This window comes from Rhinopithecus roxellana, chromosome 2, assembly GCF_007565055.1.
Source record: "Rhinopithecus roxellana isolate Shanxi Qingling chromosome 2, ASM756505v1, whole genome shotgun sequence".
NCBI classification, from domain to species: domain Eukaryota; kingdom Metazoa; phylum Chordata; class Mammalia; order Primates; family Cercopithecidae; genus Rhinopithecus; species Rhinopithecus roxellana.
The window spans coordinates 94,052,820-94,071,571 of NC_044550.1; the positions used below are offsets into that span (position 1 = coordinate 94,052,820).

Consider the following 18,752-nt stretch of genomic DNA (forward strand, 5'->3'; position numbering starts at 1 on the left):
AATAAATGATATACATATATCATTTAATTTGTTGTTGCAGTTTATGTAATTAAAATTTACCAGAGTAACATAATGGTGAAAGAAGAAACTTCATAAAATGTTCATCCAAGATAAAGCACAATTTTCCAATAGTGTTTAGCTTTTACTTTCATTCAGATATGTAGTGCATTTTGCCTTTGGTAATACACTTGGCTGGTCTTATGTTTTGATTGATATATGAGATAGTAATACTTAATTGTTTTCATGTTCTCACTATCCATCCATTGGGGGCTGCCTGTTTTTCACACATCTCTGTATCTCCAACACTCAGCACATTGTTTTATACACAGAAGATACTCAAGTTATTTTCTGTGGAAAATAATTAAAATTGTATAAGCAAGACAATATATGAAAATATCTTGTACGTATCATCACTGCTGTAGAAATGATTAGTCTTGGCTGGGCATGGTGGCTCACGCCTGTAATCTCAGCACTATGGGAGGCCAAGGCAGGCGGATCACGAGGTCAGGAGATCGAGACCATCCTGGCTAACATGGTGAAACCCCGTCTCTACTAAAAATACCAAAAAATTAGCTGAGCGTGGTGGTGGGCACCTGTAGTCCCCACTACTCAGGAGGCTGAGTCAGGAGAATAGCGTGAACCCAGGAGGTGGAGTTTGCACTGAACTGAGATAGTGCCACTGCACTCCAGTCTGGGCAACAGGACCAGACGCCATCTCAAAAAAAAAAAAAAAAAAAAGAAAAGAAAAAACGAAATGATTAGTCTTGGGTATGGAATTTAGAACACCTAAAAGTATTTGATTTGAAATATTCAAATTAACATGTAGATTAAAAAAGTAATTGTGAGAGTATAGAAAAACTTGTGGCATTTTTTTCTACCCTTAAGATACAATGCTTTTGTCCTCCCTTTACACATTTTTAAAATCTAACCTGTTTTGCTTTTTAATTCAACTCTTTTGAAAAGAAAATCATTTGTAATTCATATTTAAAGAGAAAAGACAGACTTTCAATCCACGTGATTCAAGTCCGAAAATGTTTTATGATTATCTGCATCTGGGTCAGGACACTGTCTTCTCAGAAGTGTTGGTCAATGAATCATGTTTAAGTTGCATGCTAATCTGCATGATGATAAGGTCATGCCTTCTCTAAACATGAATGGGTCTTTCAAACAGTAGCTCTGCATTTGGGAATTTTCTGAGAATATAAATTCCACAAAAAGCGATTTTGCTAACGATGGACCATTTCACTCATTCTTTTTTTGTGATGAATCGTGTATCCATAAATGTAAGACATAGCATAACGTTGCATATCTATTTTTCTCTCAGATGTCTGCACTGGAACATTTTAAAGTCCCTTGTGACTTTTGCAGATATTTTGGATTATGCTTCAGGACTTCTATTATAAGGCATTACATGTTAACTGCAAAAAAATTGTATAAAAAATGGTCAATTGATTCTTTACAAAACTAATTTCTTAATAACACAGTGATAATCACTGAAAAAATGAGTTTGGGACCAGCAGATGGACTTTCAGTTTTATTTGGGAATTACATGCTTATTTGTTTTGACAGGTTTGTATTTTCATTTTCTGAAAAAATTTTAGGGGTATAAAGATATCAGGTACAAGAGGCAACCCTACCAAATAAATAATAATACTTTTACTTAATGTTTACCTCCTTCATATTTTGTACTGTTTTCCTGTAAGTTTTATTAAGGTATAATTTACATACAATAAAATTGAACAATTTGGAACATACAATTTGACGAGTTTTGACAAATGTATACAGTTGACTAATCACCAACACAATAATGATTCAGAATAATTTCTTCATCCAAAAAAGCTCCCTGGGGTTTCTTTGCAGTCAATTCCCTCCTGACACCCCAAAATTAGTGGCCATTGGCAACCACTGAACTGTTTTCTATGGCCACTGTTTTGCCTTTTTCCAGAATGCAACATCAGTGAATCATGAAGTATATACTCTTGTTCTTCCAATTAACATAGTATTTTTGAGAATCATTCATGTTGTTGCATTTATCAATAATTTGCAACTATTTATTGCTAAGCAGCATTCGATTACATGGGTATACCACTACTTTCTTATCTATTTAGCAGTTGATGGACACTTCGGTTGTTTCATGAATTGGGTACTATAAATAAAGATGTTACAATTATTTGAATACATGCTTATGTGCACACATATTTTTATTTTACTTGGGTAAATACCTAGGAGACAAATTGCTGCATTATGTATTAAATATACGTTTGACTTCATGAGAAACTACAAAATTGTTGCTTCACATGTTGACTAATGTCTGGCATTGTCAGCCTTTTGAATTTTAGGCATTCTAGTGGTATGTAGTACCATCTCATTGTGGTTTATTCTGTATTGCTATACTGAATAATGAAGTTAAGTGAGCATCTTTTAATGTCCTTATTTGTCATCTATACATTTGCTCTGGTAAGTGTCTGTTCAAATCTTTTGCCCATTTCTGGGAACTATTTATCTTCTTACACTATTTGTTTTAAAAGCATGAATGGAATCAACCTAAGTGTCCATCAGTGGGTGACTAGATAAAGACAATGTGGTATATATAGACAATGGAATACTACTCAGCCATTAAAAATAAAATTATGTATTTTTATTGTATCATGGATGGAACAGGAGGCCATTATCTTAGGCAAAACAAGTCAGACACAGAAAGACAAATACCACATGTTCTCATAAGTGGGAGCTAAACAATGTGTGCACGCGGATGTAGAGTGTGGAGTAACAGACAATCAAGACTAGAATGAGTGAGAGGGTGGGAGGGGGGTATGTGATGAGAGATTATATAATGAGTACAATGAGTAAAAGCCCTGACTCCACCACTATGAAATCTAGGCAAGCAACACAATTATACTTGTATGCCATACATTTATACAAATAAAAACAATAAATAGAAGCATGCAGCATTTCCATAAATTTTTTCGTCTCCTCTTTTCAAAAATGTATTGTCTTTACATTAAAGTTGGTCGCCTGCCATTATGTAAGTTTTTATGAACCAGAATATGAAATATACCATGTGGAGAGAAATGAACTCAACTATGCCTGTACTTTTTACTAACATGAGTAAAAAAAGTCTCTCCTTCTGTCTTTTTTCCTTAACTAGCTTTTTGCCTTAGCTAATTTGAATGATATTTTATTCACACAGAATCACACAATGATATAAAAAATTGGAGTGTTGTAAGTAATAGTTAAATATATGAAAGATAAATCAAGACGGAGTAGAGGCATACAAATGCTTCATCCCAGCTGGGAAATTGGAAGTCTTTTTTAGTTAGTAGCAAAGTTATAGGTTTAATTACTGTCTCTTGTACTTAGGACTTAGATTGTATACATAAGGAGGCTTGAACTTCTGTAGAAAAAAAGTTAGCATTTCAGAACAAGTTTGCTACTTCTTATAGTTTTCCATAAACACCTGACAAAAAGGACAAGCCTAAATCTAAGGTAGCTTGAACACAAATGAGAAAGGAAAGAGACATTGCCTAAGACAGGATGTTTGTGCCATAACCCACAGTACAGAAAAAAAAAAAAGTGATGGGCTTCATAGAACTTAGGAGGTCAATTTATTTGCTCTAAATTGAAGTTATTATGAAACAGGGAGCAAAGTGGGAGATACTCTTGGGATGTAGAAGAAACCAAAGAACTGAAAGGAGAGATTCATTTTCTAAAATCTACCGTAATGTTCTCTGTCATCCACTGCCTACTCGAAAAAAGAAGAAAAAAAAATCCTTATTATACAGATCCATCCCCTGGGCAAGACCTCTGATTGAGAGGCAATTAATATTTCATAATTAACACAGCCCTTTGTGTTGTTGGCATACACTACTGTGAAAGCAGTGCAGCTGAGGGTGAGCTAGTTGGGCAGTGCATCAAGGACATTGCTAAGAAGTGAGGACACTTCGGGAATGAACTCAAGGACCAGGCTTAGACCATGCGGATTTGTTTATGAGCCCACTGAGTCGACAAAATGGAGAACAATCAAAAGTTTACAGATATTATTTTTTCCTAAAGACAGGCGAAAAAGAGCCTATAGTTGTTTAACACTTAAGGGAAATCTCAGAATTCCAAACCCACATCTTCAAAAAGTAGAATGCAGAGCCCCAAGAAGGGGAATATTCCTTAATGCCTTTCTCATATGTGGCTGTGACAATAGAAAGAAAAGGTGTTCCTGAAGTTTAGTATGAAAAGCTGTCAAATTAGCTTATCAAGTGAATCACTCTTTGCCGGGACAGGAATCTTTATCTTTGTCCAATGGAATATGTTATATTTTGATTCCTCTTCATTTGCTTTCAAATGTGAAATTTTAAAATTTACATTATCCTCTTTAATACTTTCACCAGTATATTTTGGTCATTGCTACCCATATTTTGGGTACTAGATAGCTGTATAGGTTTTCTACTCCTGAGGAGACATTCTGGGCTTGTCAAATAGAAGGGGTCATTATTTGGTGGTCCGGAGCATAAAATTGAAGGTCGTAAGAAAAAAAAAAAAGAATTTTCTTTGAATTATGGCTTTGATTTTACCAGGAAAAGGTGGTGTATTTGAAGGGATAGTTTAAGAAAGTCATATCTGAAAAAAGTGTGCATAGATATTAGGTGATCAGTGAGTGAACCGTTGTTTCTGTTTTTCAAATAAACTTTTCTCCTAATAGCAGAACCATCTGTTCTGTGAGAAAATCATTCTCTGTGCATTTGGCAGGGTTGTCTGCACATGCCCACAGCAGTGTCTATATGACCCAGGCCTGGGGAAAAAGAGTGCCACCTCACACCTCATTGACTGTTCAGCTTGTTGTGAAAAGGGCAAGTGACTGAAGTTAGGTAAGTAAAACTCCTCCTTGGTAATTTTCCATCAGAGCCCATTGAGATGCCTTTTACTACAGGGATCAACACGCTGATAGAATGTAAGTCTTGAGTGTTGGAAGACACAAGGAAAGGACAATTAAAAAGAACAGAGGCTGGGCACAGTTGCTCATGCCTGTAATCCCAGCACTTTGGGAGGCCAAGGTGGGTGGATCACTTGAGATCGGGAGTTCGAGACCAGGCTGGCCAACATGGTAAAACTCCGTCTCTACTAAAAATACAAAAATTAGTCAGGCGTGGTGGCAGGTGGCTGTAATCCCAGCTACTCAGGAGACTGAGGCAGGAGAATTGCTTGAACCTGGAAGGCGGAGGTTGCAGTGAGCTAGGATTCTGCCACTGCACTCAGCCTGGGCAAAACTGTGAGACTCCATCTCAAAAAAAGAACAGAGAGAAAACTATTGACCTAGACTTTTTCAGACTTGGAGCCAGATATGGCCATTTTCTGTACCTGAGCCCAATTGGTAGTGGAGGGGAGCCTTTAGCTTACCAATGGAATCACTCTTGATAAGTGATTTGCGATTATTTGGTATTATTCATTGGAAATAATTAATATGGAATTATTTAAATATCTTGACTAATCATGTGAGGAAAGAGGTGGGATAAAAACTAATTGCCAAGAAGTTAAGCTGAAAAGCAGGACTCAAAGTTAGCAAGAGATTTGTGTTTGCTAAAACAGTAGGGAAAGCAAATATTAAGCAGAAATTGTATTGGGTGCAGTGAGTTCCTGCATATCATTTTGTAAAGGTTCAGCATTTTCTGCAACGGGAGTAAGGAGAAAACATGGAAAAGAGAAGGAATAATTTAAAAATGGAAACATTTTCTGTTAAGAGGGCCACAGGCAAAATGAGTCAAAGTTTGGAAAAATCATATGTGAGTTTTGGCTAGTTAAGTTGAACTTTTGTCAGAGATTGCCTTTACAAAGATAATGTGTTAGTATCATCGTTAATCTAAGAAAACTGCCTGAGGCATTTTTTTAAAAAGCTCTTACATAGGTGAAGTCAGATAAGGTCAGTGCTTTGTTCAGTCTTACATATGATACATCTTTCCATCTGAGCTACTGTGTATAATAGTCACCTTAAGATCAAACCACTATCAGTAACAGGTTCCCTCATGTCAAACTACAGTTTCTTGAAGGATATATTTAACTGCCCAGAAAAAAAAAAAAAATATTAAATGGCTTTTTCCCCAAAATCAGGACAGAATAGCTTTAGTATTATACCCATCCTTGAAGAGATGGGAATTGGATAGGAAGAAGCACAAGCATTCTGATTCAAAGATATAATAAACTCTCTGGGAGGAGACAGATGTTCAGGTTGTATCTACCTCTAAACAATGGAAAAAGTCACGAAGCAGATTGACATTATCCAGCAATATGGCAATAGCCAATATATGTAATCACGGCAGAGTCCTCAGTAAGGTCCAGCAGGCCGGTGCGGTGGCTCACGCCTGTAATCCCAACATTTTAGCAGGCCGAGGTGGGCAGATCACTTGAGGTCAGGAGTTCGAGACAGGCCTGGCCAACATAGTGAAACCCCGTCTCCACTAAAGATACAAAAATGTTGATTGAACATTTTTGGAGATCTAGGACAAGTTTGTCATGGAGTACCAGGACAATTTATCCAAGTCAGAGACTAAAAATTCAGCAGTAGATCTGTTTCTACATATGCCATTGACATATATAATATGATAATTCACTTTTTGTTTGTCTCTATATTCATGGAAAAATAAGAACTGGAAGACAGTGACATTTCATAGGAACTGCTGAAAACAGTAATCATTAAATGCTTGTAATTGCCTAGCAAACAAAATATATAACAAACAATCAATATGCATGCTCTCCTAGTAATTAATTTTTAAATGAAGGATTTTTCTATGCAACTTTCCACAGAAAAATCTGATTCCCACAAAAATATATTCCGCTTTATATATTCTTGACTTACATGTCTCCCAAACACTCTCTGAGAAATTCAAATCCCACATTCAAAGATTTCTATCTGATCTGTAGGCCTCTCAACCTCTTTCTTGTAAAACACTGCCTGTTCTCAATCGATATTCTTTTGTACCAGGAAAGGTATTGACTGCAGAATAGAAAAATGTGTTTATAGCCACTGTGGCAAGATAAATGCTAGAGAGATAATTAATCTTAAATAATGTACACTAAAGTAGTTATCTTTAATTTCATTGAGTACATAAGGTCTAGTGCTGCTAGAAATCAGAATAGCAGATTTTAGAACTTAACGTGGTTAAAATGTAAGTACTCCAATTTGAAGATCTCCACAGTCACAAAGAAAAAAATGACACAAATTGCACTGGTCCCCCAATTATATTGATTTTGCAATTTGAAATTTTCTCCATTGTTTTTCATACCAATGTTCACAGTTTACTCGTCCATTTGTACAGCTTGCTCGATTGAAAGTGTGCCACAACCTAAAGAAGCTGGTAGTTCACACCCTGACACACTTAGCCTTTCCTAATATAGATGTTATTGAATATGAACTTCAAATTATGGCTCTATTGTTCCCATGTAACCAGAATCAAAATAAAATCAAGACAATGACTTCTTTTTCCTCTTCACTTTCAAGAAAAATTTACCAATGAAACATTTCAAGAAAAATTTACTAATGTCGGAATATGTAGGAGAACAATATCTAGTGGTTGTTAATGGCTATTAACTGAGGAATAAAAGATTCTACTTTTTTACACATTGTTAGAATAATAAATAATGGCGAATATATTCCCATAGTACCTATCAAATGATTAAAAGTAACAGTCAAATTTAATGAATGACACAGAAAAAAAGTTGCTGTGATGGAATAATGGCCACCTAAAAAATGTCCACATCCAAATTCCCAACACTTGTGAATATGTTACCATAAATGGCAAAAGGTCTTTGCACATGTGATTAAATTAAGGATTCTGGGATGGTGAAAAGATTCTGGATTATTTTGGTGGGCCAAATATATACTCAAAAAGAGGAAGGCAGGAGGGACAGGGTCAGGGAAGATATTATGAGGAAGAAGAGGTCAGAAAGAGAGGTTTGCACGTGCTATAATACTGACTTTGAGGATGAAGGAAGAAATCTGGAGGCAGGAAATGTGGGTAGCCTCAAAAGCTGAAAAATGCTGGGAAATGAGCTCTCCCTTAGAATCTCCAGAAGGAATTCAGTCCTTCTGATACCTTGATATTAGAACTCCTGACCTCCAGAAATGTAAGATAATAAACTTGGGTTTTTTTAAGCCTCTAAGTTGTGTTAATTTGTTATAACACTAAGAGGAAGTTAATGCATTCACTCTATGACTCTATTACTTTTTCAAATTTGACATTTTGAAGCATGTGAATTAAAATTAAATTGCATAATCATGTTAACATTTCAACTGGATTTGGCATAAATAGATTTGAGGTATACAGGCACTGAAAATTATTTCTGAAAAATAATCTCAAACTGGTAAGAGAAAACAAGTACACCTTTTCTCTCTCTCTTTCTCCCTCCAAGTAATGCAGAAAAATAAATAATGAAGAATAAGAAAAAAATAATGTACATTATTAAACTTGCTTGTAAAACATTGGCAGTAATAACACATTATAGTAAATATATCAAATGAAAATAGCAAATAAATATTTGGTGTTCATAAAATCATGAGCTGCACCAATATTCCTGGAAAACTAAATGTTAAACTTACATATAAAAAAAAAGTTTAGTTGGATGACACAGTACTCATAGCAATCCACAGATTCAATGTAATCCCTATCAAAATCCCAAAACTTTTTCTTTCAGAAATAGAAAAATCATCCTAAAATTTAGATGGAATCTCAAAGGACACTAAATAGCCAAAACAATCTTGAAAAGAAAGAACAAAATTGGTGGCCTCACACTTCCTGATTTCAGAATACACTACAAAGCACCAGGAATCCACACAATGTGGTACTGGCATAAACACAGATATACAGACCACCGGAACAGAATAGAAAGGTCATAAGTAAATCTTTGAGAATATGGCCAAATTATTTTTGACAAGGCATGCCAATACCACATACAGGAAAGTCGCTAGAGTAGATGGTGACTGGAAAAACTGAATATCCATTTACAAAAGAGTGAAGTTGGACACTTACCTTATACTATATACAAAAATTAACAAACTGGTTAACAGATGTAAACCAAAGATCTAAAACTATAAAACTTGTAGAATTAAAAAAAGGAGAAAAGATTTCAGATACTATTTTTGGCAATGATTTCTTGAATATAACATTGAAGCAAAGACAACAAAAGAAAAAATGGACAAATGGGACTCCATCAAACTTAAATCCTTCTGAGCATCAAACTAGACAATCAACAAAGTGAAAAGGCAATGTGAAAAAGGGACAAAATATTTGGAAAACACATGACACATAAGGGGTTACTATCCAAAATATATAAAGAACCTCTAAACTCAACAATAAAAAAAAAATCTGATTAAAAAATTGGCAAAGGATCTGAATAGATATCTCTTCAGGGAAGACATACACATAGCCAACAAGCACTTGAAAAGATGCTTACGCCATTAATCCTTTGGAAAATGCAAGTCAAAACCAGGGTGACATATTATCTCATACCCATTAGGATGGCTACTATTAAAAAAAAAAGAAATAACAAGCCTTATCAAGAATGTGGAGAAACTGACACCTTTGTACACTTTTATTAGGAATGTAAAATGGTGCAGTCACTATGGAAAATGGTATGAGAGTCCCTTAAAAATATTAAAACAGAAAATTACTATATGATCCAGCAATCCCACATGCAGGTACACATCCAAAATAATTCAAAACACGATCTTAAAGAAATATCTGCATGCCTTGTTCATTGAAGCATTATTCACAATTGCCAAGAGATGTAAGCAATCCAAATGTCCACAGACAGATGGATGGATAACAAAAACATGGCATATACATGCAATGGGATAGTATACAACCTTAAAAAGAAGAAAAACCTGTCACATGCTACAACATGGATGACCCTCAAGGACAATTATGCTGAATGAAATAAGCCAATCACAAAAGGACAAATATTGTATAATTTGAAGTATCTAAAGTAGTGAAAACTATGCAAACAGAAAAGTAGAAAGTGATTGTCAAGGGATAGGGGAACGGGGAGAGGAAATTAGAGTTTAATGGACATAGATTTTCAGATTTGCATGATGGAAAAATTTAGAGATCTGCTGCACAAAAAAGTGGATATACTTAATATTACTGAGCTGTACATTCAAAAATGATTAGGAGACAAATTTAATATCATATATGTTTTACCACAATGAAAATAACCACCACCTTGTTTCGGTTTGAACTAATTTTAGGTTTATAGAAGTTACAAAGATAATACAGAGAATTCTCACTCTAAGAATAGCATTTTACCTATGAATAATTTAAGTGAATAAATTAACATTGGTATCATATTAAGTAAACTACAGACTTTATTCAGATTTCAGTAGTTTTTCAACTAATGTCTTTTTCTGTTCAGGATCCAATCAGGAAGACAACATTGTATTTCTTCATCAAGTCTCCTTAGTCTTCTCTGATCTAGAGAGTTTTTTAGTATTTCCCTGGTTTTCGTGACCTGATATTTTTGAAGAGTTCCAGCCAGGTATTTTATAGACTGTCTATCAATTTGAGTTTGTCTTATTTTTTTCTCATTATTAGATTGGGTTATGAATTTTGTAAAGAACCGCACATAGGTGAAGGCCCTTTCTCACTGCATCACATCAGGAGGCACATGCTATCAATAAGCGTATTGCTCATGCTGTTAACCTTGGTCACTTGGTAAGGTAGCATCTGACAGCTTTTTGCTTAATCTTCCCTTTCCATACTCTGATAGAAGTGAGCCACTAAATCCAGCCTGTGATCCAGGGGTAGGGACGTAAGTTCACCTTTAGCAGAAAGCAATCTCAACAAATTTGTGGAAACATGCTAGAAGCATCACATGATTAATAAATATTCTAGAGAAAATACTTTGAGGCAATGCAAATATTCTGCTTCTCCTTAAAGTTTTTTCCACTTATTTTAGCATTCAACACAAATCTTGCCTGCCAAAATTATTACTGAGAGGTTCTAATGGAGATTTTTTTTTATTTCTCCCATTCTTCCTACATTTTTGTTTGAAAATTTTCTGCAAGAAAGATTTTCTCTTTTTCATGTATATATTTATTTAAACATTTATTAGTCTCGGTATAGACTTGTGGATATTTATTTTATTCCTTGAGTTATATACCAAAATTGTCATTTTTATTTTGTTGCTCATTAATTTCATATTTTAAAACATGCAAATACTGCAGGATAGAAATACAAGCGACTTAAAGATCATTTTTGCAAAGTATTTAAAATAACTGGGAAGTTTTACAAACACATAGACATGTAGAGGGGAACAGCACACACTGGGGTCTTTAGGAGGGTGGAGGGTTGGGGAGGGAGAGGATCAGGAAAAACAACTAATGGGTACTCGGCTGCTTAATACCTTGGGATGAAATAATCTGTATAACAAACCCAATGACACACATTTACCTATGTAACAAACCTGCACTTGTACCCCTGAGCTTAGAAGTTTTTTTAAAAAAATAAAATATTTCATTTGTATGTACTGTCCTGTGATTAATGGACCAGTGAATAATGATTGTGAATTGTTGGGATTGTCTTACGAGCCTCATTTGGCAAATTTTGATTATCCCTTGTCCATTATACACATTCCACCTTTTTTTATTAAAGGAAAAACTACTCTTGATGTAAAGATGTTTATTTTTTGCTAATAATGAGTTGGTATTAATTCCTAAGTACATAAAGTTTACCATAGAATAAAAAAAATAAAAATTTTAATAAAGACTTTTCACATTTAACATATATTAGAGTCATCTGAGGAGCTAGAAAAAGGAGCTGATTCTTGGCTCTATTATGATTTAGAAAGTCTGTGGTGGGGCATACATTTAGCATTTTAACAAATATATCAGATTATTTTGATACATGCCCATGAAAAAGTTTGAGATGTATTGCTTGAAGTAAACATCACTCACCATTGTTTAATATGTGGGAAAAGACAGCACTTGGAGTTCTTTTTTATTATTATTTGTGAATAAATGGATCTATAGATACCTGATTGGATAACCTTAAGGAGAAATGTTTGAAAATGTTCATGTATTAAGTAGAAGTTTCAGAATGCCATAGTTCACTATTATATATGCTATTTATCATTAATGATGCAAGTAAAAGTATAAATATTGTGTCTGTCAAATTTGACAATAACATTAAAGTGTTCTAAGAGCACCAGTTCAGTAAGTAAAACTTACTTACTCAAGTAGGTTTATGATAAATAGCTAAGATGAGGATAATTTTCATCTTTTCAAATAGTTCATTGATTATCATCCATTTTATAGATTTATTTGTAGCACAAGGGATGACTGCAAGGGGCAGTCATATGAGAAATAAATGTATACTAATTATTTGTTCACTGTGTTTAATGAGAATATTTAAAAAGAAGCATGAAGCTTAATAGTGCTTTATTTTCCTACTGCTGTAATCTTTCCCAAAAAGTAACACAAGCCTTTTTTGTTCTTATTTATGAAATCAAATGTCCTTAGCCCAGAAAAGACAAATGGTAGTGCCTCTTTTAAATTACTCAATTACGTGGACAGAAACTAACCACTTGATAGAAGAAAAATGCTGAAATGACAAAAATCTATGACTCCCATCTGATGTAATTATATAGGGCAGGATTTTCATAAGGTCTCAGAAGGCAGAATATTTCATTTGTCTATGCAAATTTCACTTAGGTGCTAATAAGGTCTCTTAAGCTATGCAAAGACCTGAAATAAAAGTCACCTGCATTTCACAGTGAAATCAGATTCATCTTATTCTAGAAACTAATAGCTGAAAGAAGAGTTCCTAGAAAATAGATCCAGAAAAATAATGCATCTTGACTTTGTATCTGCAGTATAAGCATAATTTTTTTCACACTTTAATAGCCCAGATGAACTTAAACTAAACCAAAAATGCTGGGGTCTGGAGGTGAACACGGTGGAGTAGCGTCTTCTTAGGCATAAGTGGAATGAGAAGTGTGGGAATAAAAACATGGAGCTACATGCTCAGCAGTGGCATGAGGGATAAAAACAGAATTCATATAGCTGCAAGGTGACCTGGTTGAAGGGGTTGTTAGCATGCAAGGAACGTAATTAAGGGGTAAGTATTTATGTCAGGAAGAGTTTCTCATTAAATGCCTCCCTGCAATAATGCGCTTACCATGTTTTCAGTTTCCTTTGACATATTTTTGAAAAAAGAGTAACAAAATGACTCATTGACTCCTATTTGGTTTAACATGGGAGGCTATTCCAACAATGAGTTTAGAATGGGAATGTAAAAGCCATAGCACCTTCAGAGTTCCAAGGGCACAGTAAAGAAAATTATATGGTAGGAGCACATTTACTCACTACCAGAACTAAGGCATATAAGAATGTGTTTACTTCTTCTAACTGAAAGTGTACCACACAGTGATTTAGAAACTTATGATAGGTATGTGGATATGTAGCCATCATTGTGCTTTTACAGGCTACTATTACATTTATTCTATTAACATATGGGTTTTCATCATACGCCCATATAAAGTCACACAAATATAGTGTTACTAAAATCTAAAAGAATGTGACTGTGAAATTACTTTCACGACTATAGTTTCATTTAAAGGTAATTATGTATGAGACTCATAATGTTTTAGTCGCTTTGTGCTCTGCATATTATACATATTCATATTAACCTTTCAAAATAATTTGTCAATCAAAAATGAAATGTTTTTATGCAAGAATGTGGCATCATATCAATTCAAAACCACCTCTGATTGACAAGGGTGGATACTATAGGACTGCAGAATGAGAGCTGAGGCACTGGCTCCTGAAGAAACTACAGGTCCTTTGTTTACAAAAGCAAACGTACTCACCCAGGCATTGCTCCCTTCCTCCCTTGAGCTTACATAACTTTTCCAACTCAATATCACATCTTCAATTTGTTTCCTTCCCCTGATTTCTTTCTAATTAGCTATAAACAAATTAGATTCTATGTCCAACAAAGACTCTTCTTTGTACCCTGCTGCACTTCTCTCTCTCATCATTCCTAAACTTCAGGTAAGCATTCCATGTATTTTGCTTACATAGCCCGCTAGTCCATAATAGCTTCCTAGCCGCCTTTTGTCCTTATTACATCCATAGAATGGTCTTTCCTTCAAGTCCTAAGATCCCTCAAACTGCCCAAACAATAACTGTTTCTGAGACCTTTTCTTCTGGAATTAAGAGGGAAAAAGGAATGGATCTGGTGCTAAAGTCATAATGTCACCATTTTTATAATATCAAAATACTTCCTTTCACTTGCTGCTTCATAAATACATCAACAAACGTAATTTTTACTTTTTTCATTCCTGCAATTGCCACCAAGGCCTTTAACAACATATCGTTATGCCACAACAATTTAAATGTCTCATAAAGTCTATCACAAAGGAATTCTGTCTTTATACATTTGTCTTCACATTATTTTATTTGAGAGAAAATCCTAATAGTAAAATATAAAGGGAGTAAGAGCTACTTTTTAATAAACAGAATATTCAGAATTGAAGAATTGAATGGTCATCTTAATTTTGTTTCAATGAATTGTAAATATAATTCATGCTTGTTCTTTTGCTTTTTCTGAGTAACATATCCCACACATAATCCATACAGATATCTCTTTATGTTCAACAAATACTTGCTGATCTTCAGAGTCCAATATTTGCAATTCATATTTAATATTCTATATCTGTAAATTTGCATTATATATAATTCTTTTATAGTAACATAACTAAATCTCCATCATATGTACAGCTAAATCCTAACTCCTTAATTGGTATCATCTTCTGAAGCACATGGTATGCAATTAAAGCATTTGAATAACTATTTTAACTGAAGAGTAAAACATAATCAGTCAATCCTGATTTAGATGTAATTTTCTATATATGGAAATTAGAATTAAACATTAAGAACCATAACACTTAAAAACTACATATTGCAATGTACTTACTGGTATTTCACAAGGTGGTTGTCAGTTTTAAGAGGAAAGTTAGACTAGGAACCCAGGGACGAAATAAACCCTGTAGGAGGAAGTGTGATGCAGTGAAAAAGCACCGGCCTGGGAACCAGGGTCACCAAGCTCTGAACAGACCCTGGCTTTATTGCTTTATAACTTTTTGAACTTAGGCACAGATAAGTGCTGAAATTTCTGTCTCCTCTCTAAAGTGAATCTTCCTTTCCAGAGTCCTTGGAGGACTAAATGCAGTGGTGGATATAAACAACTTAACTACGTGTCTGACATATAGCAGATGTTAAATAACTTTCAGTCTCTCTCCCTCTCTATACACACTCAACTATTTTTTAAGTTAAAATGCAATAAAAATGTTATTCCTAAATGAAAAGTAGAAATAAACAGGCAAAAATGTCATCTCACTCTAGAGATACAAGTTGCCATGGCAATGCAAATATACTACTATTCTCTCTAGTTAGGTAGTAACAGGAATATGTTTTACCTACTGAAAACAGCATTTAGAAAAGTCTCAGGCGTTACTAGCATTGGTGAATTTGTATAAATTCACTTGTTGGGAACTGGATCCAGCCCAAGGCCTGTAATTCTCTTCTGCTGGGAAACAAAGATGGGGACTCAAAGGAAGGATTCTTCAAATTGTGAGAGATTTTCCTTACTCTCCCTTGAAACACTAATCAGGATATTTCCTGGCTTCAAAGATAAATTTCATTTTCGTGATAGATTGAAAGAAGCGGGTACAAAGTGTTTGGTCAGACTAAGGGAGGAGACCACCCCTCATACTGTCTTATGCCCAATTCCTGCCTCCAAAGAAGGAAGAAAGCAAAAGGCAGAAATGAAATCCACAAGCAGACAGTCCGGCACCACACCCTGGCCCTGGTAGTTAACAATCGACCCCTGACCTAATCAGTTACGTTATCTATAGATTCCAGACATTGTACAGAAAAGCACTGTGAAAATCCCTGTCCTGTTCTGTTCTGTCCTAATTACCGGTGCGTGTAGCCCCCAGTCACATACCCCCTGCTTGCTCACTCGATTGTGACCCTCTCACACGGACCCCCTTAGAGTTGTGAGCCCTTAAAAGGGACAGGAATTGCTCACTCCAGGAACTCGGTTGTTGGAGATGTGAGTCTTGCTGAAGCTCCCAGCCGAATAGAGCCCTTCCTTCTTTAACTTGGTGTCTGAAGGGTTTTGTCTGTGGCTTGTCCTGCTACAATACTATTAAGTCCAGCATTATATTTTCTTTCTAAGTACTTTTTGAAATAAGTGTGTCACTTATGCAAACTGTTGAGAACAGTCTCTGTGAGGGAACTGCTTAAGGACAACCGTTTGTATTACATTTTAATCACCAATAAATCAATTGAGTAGCAGATGTGGTACAGAGTATTGTGATTCCGACTGACATCAGTGTATGAGATGTGTATTTCCTTCTCCTGTTTTCAGATTACTGAAATTATGTATGTTTCCTACATATTCTACATTCTCCTGTCAATATAATCCCTCTTGGCTGAATTCTCAAGTTTTATTTTCTAAAATATTGCTATTTTCAGAAAGAATTGCTTGAGCCAGTATATAATTTTCAACTGTGCCTTTTCGTAATAAAAATCTGGTGGTTCTGCAAAGTTCCTAACACATTAAATAATACACTTGTATTGTCAAATAAAAAAGTATAACACAAACTTATTACATAATAGGATAGTAATTCTCTAGAAACTTACAAATACACAAGCACACATATATGAGCATAGATAAGATCAGAATGTATGTAACAACATTCACAGTGGCTGAAATTGATGGTGGGGGTTGCAGGGATTTTTATTCATTTCTGCCTATTTCCTGTATTTTCCAAATTTTCTGCATTAAACATATATTACATCTTATGTTAAAATGTATTTTATTGTTAAACAGTGAATAACTATCAGTACAAATTCTATACATATAATTATAAAACATCCTGGGTATTACTTAGAGCCTCAAACTTACACAATGTGAGGTTTCTAAAGAATTTCATTGTGAAATAGAACACATGAACATAAAATGCATATAAATATATTTCTGGATTAAAAATAATAAAACAAACATTTTTAAATCCCCCACCAAAACTGAGAAATAGAACATCCAATCAGTACTTGGAATCCTGTCTCCCCACCTTGTTCTATTTCCAATCTGTCTTGACTATTCTTCACCTATTTTCTTTCTATACACATTTTAGATTCAGTTTATCATTTTTAAGGAAAATCTCTGCTGATTGGAATTGAATTGTACCTATAAATAAAATTCATAAAAATGTCAATTTGTGAAATTGATGTATCCTAATCAATCACATTTAGTCTTCTTTCAGTGTCTTTCAACACAAGTTTATAACATACTGCATAGATGCTGCATATCTTTGGTTGCATTAATTCCCAGACATCTTAATGATATTTTATTTTCTTATCTTTTTTTTTGAGACAAAGTCTCACTCTTGTTGCCCAGACTGGAGTGCAATGGTGCAATCTTGGCTCACTGCAACCTCTACCTCCTAGGTTGAAGAGATTCTCCTGCATCAGCCTCCTGAGTAGCTGGGATTACAGGCGCATACCACCATGTCCAGCTAATTTTTGTATTTTTAGTAGAGACGGGGTTTCACCATGTTGGCCAGGCTGGTCTCGAACTCCCAACCTCAGGAGATCCACCTGCCTTGGCCTCCCAATGTGCTGGGATTACAGGCATGCACCACCATGCCTGGCATCTTAATGATATTTTCTAACTGTTTTTTACTTGTATGGAAATGCAACTTTTGTTACAGTGTTTGTACTTCTGTAACTACTTTTTCTCTTGAATTGTCTGTCATTTCCTGGCAGAAATGTTTTAAATATTTTCCACTATGATGGGGATTTATAAATTATTCCATGTGATAATGTCTAATTTTGAAAGTTATTTAATGTACTGTTGACCTTTGAACAATGTGACAGTTGGGGCACTGACCCCCACATGCAGTCAAAAATTATGTATAGTTTTTGACTACCCAAAAACCTAACAACTAATAGCCTACTGTGGACTGGAAGCCTTACAAATAACATAAACAGTTGATTAAAACGTATTTTGCACATTATATGCATTATATATGGTATCTTACAATAAAGTAAGCTAGAGAAAATAAAATTCTATTAAGAAAATCCCAAGAAAGAGGGAATACATTTACTATTCATTAAATGGAAGTGAATCATTATAAACATCTTTATTTTCATCTCACATTGAGTAGGCAGAGGAGGAGCAGCAAAAAGAGGGGTTGGTTTTGCTGTCTCAGGAGTAGCAGAGGCAGAAGAAAATCTGCATTTAAGTGAACCCAGGAAGTTCCAACTTGTGTTGTTCAAGAGTCAATTGCATATAAATATGTAAATACGTAACTATATACTTCCAGAAAAGTGAAACTTTTTTTTTTTTTTTTTTTTTTTGAGAAGGAGTCGCGCTCTGTCACCCAGGCTGGAGTGCAGTGGCCAGATCTCAGCTCACTGCAAACTCCGCCTCCCGGGTTTACGCCATTCTCCTGCCTCAGCCACCCGAGTAGCTGGGACTACAGGCGCCCGCCACCTCGCCCGGCTAGTTTTTTTGTATTTTTTTTAGTAGAGACGGGGTTTCACTGTGTTAGCCAGGATGGTCTCGATCTCCTGACCTCGTGATCCGCCCGTCTCGGCCTCCCAAAGTGCTGGGATTACAGGCTTGAGCCACCGCGCCCGGCTTGAAACGTTTTTTTGAGACAGAGTCTGGCTCTGTCACCCAGGCTGGAGTGTAGTGGCACGA

At 35.2% G+C, this 18,752-nt stretch overlaps 1 protein-coding gene across 2 annotated transcripts in view; it reads right to left on the reverse strand.

Annotated features, from left to right (window-relative positions):
• Nucleotides 1–18,752, reverse strand: part of MARCHF1 (membrane associated ring-CH-type finger 1) — an 841,275-nt gene that overhangs the window by 249,303 nt on the left and 573,220 nt on the right. Inside the window, exon 1 of one of the 2 annotated variants that reach the window (XM_030917968.1) lies at nucleotides 14,955–14,999. The exons of the other annotated variant lie outside the window; for it this stretch is intronic. The gene's annotated coding sequence lies outside the window, so the exon portion shown is untranslated. Of the gene's footprint in view, nucleotides 1–14,954; nucleotides 15,000–18,752 lie in introns of those variants that run through there. 2 annotated transcript variants of the gene reach the window in all.